We start from the raw sequence: 1561 nt of genomic DNA on the forward strand, positions 1-1561 counted from the left end.
TATGTTGTTACCAACTGATTTGGGGACTGTAGGTAAATGAAACCCCACATTTTAGACAAAAGGGGGCGCTATTGAGCCACTTAAGAGACACGCCTTTGTCCGACCTTTTTGACCACACTTAACAGCCGACGAATGTGATGTATGTGTCAAATTTCAAGTTAATCTAAGCACACCAAAAGCCTTAAATATGCCTGAAATAAAAGTAAACTTTGACACGATGCCATGGCAACGGTGTTTGAGATATCAAAAATCCCTTCGCAATTTCGCATTAGATTCAATCGCATGAATCCTCTAGGAGGAGTATTTAAAAGTTCATTGCATGCAACTGTGAAAAAAATCCACCTTTGTGACTGACACACTTCCTGGTGCCAGTTGGTGGCGCTATACCCGGGACTCACATAACCGGACATACACACCGCGTGTCATCACAATAAGACATTTTTTGGCTTAGATATTAGACACTTCCTGTTTCTCTGAACTCGCCATAACTTCGTCGCCTTGCCATGGCAGCACCGTTCGAGATATCAAAAATCCCTTCGGAATTTAGCAAGTGCGGCGTCTCGGCATCATGTTCACCACGTTTGCTGTCAATCGCATGAATTCCCTAGGAGGACTACTTAAAAGTTCACTGCATGCAATTATGAAATAATCCAAAATGGCCGACTTCCTGTTGGGCGGAGCTCATAGTTTAGAGCACGAAAGTTGTTCGGGTCGATGAGATCTATATGCATACCGACTCTCGTACATGTGCGTACATAGTTGCCCGATCTGTGCACAAATGTTTGTTTTTTCATTACAGGGGGCGCTACAGAGCCCCCCTGCCACGCCCGTATTCCAGCCTTTTCCCAAGCCTAGCGTCGCCTAGAGTTTTTGAGCATGTTATGGGACCCCAATTGGCCAATGTGTGCAAAAATAATAAATAAATAGATAAATAAATAGATAAATAAATAAATAAATAAATAAATAAATAAATAAATAAATAAATAAATAAATAAACCCGAGCAAAAACAATAGGGCTTCGCACCATTCGGTGCTCGGGCCTTAAATAATGAATTACCAAAACAGTCTGCCTAAAAAAACTAAGACATCTAAATAAAAGAAGAAGAAAAGAAAAGAAAAGACAGAAGACAAACAACCCGTTCCCAAACTCCCCAGCTCACCACAAGACAGGAGACGACTGGGATACACGAGCGTCCCACAGGCAGCAAAATAAAGAAATGATTCTATAAATAAAGAAATAATTCTAACAAATAAGCAACTCTTAAGGCAGTAAATCGATCTGTAACTCTTCACTACTGTCAACGAGGACACAAGACCAAAGACAGGACAGTCTGATGAAGATCTTCTGAACGTTCTTCTCAGCTTTATATACGGCAGCCTCGGTCATGAGACGACACGTGTGAAAAGGACCTTGAAGCGAGAGACACAAAGGAACACACCTCTTCTAACCCAAAGTGTTTTGTTTCCACAGAGACTGTTGTGGGTGTGGCCAGAGTGCCATTTTGTGAGTGGAGGGCGGAGTCAGAACACACCTTTATACTTACCAAGTGTTTTCAGCACC

The sequence above is a fragment of the Tachysurus fulvidraco genome, chromosome 16 (genome assembly GCF_022655615.1).
Source record: "Tachysurus fulvidraco isolate hzauxx_2018 chromosome 16, HZAU_PFXX_2.0, whole genome shotgun sequence".
Classification (NCBI taxonomy): domain Eukaryota; kingdom Metazoa; phylum Chordata; class Actinopteri; order Siluriformes; family Bagridae; genus Tachysurus; species Tachysurus fulvidraco.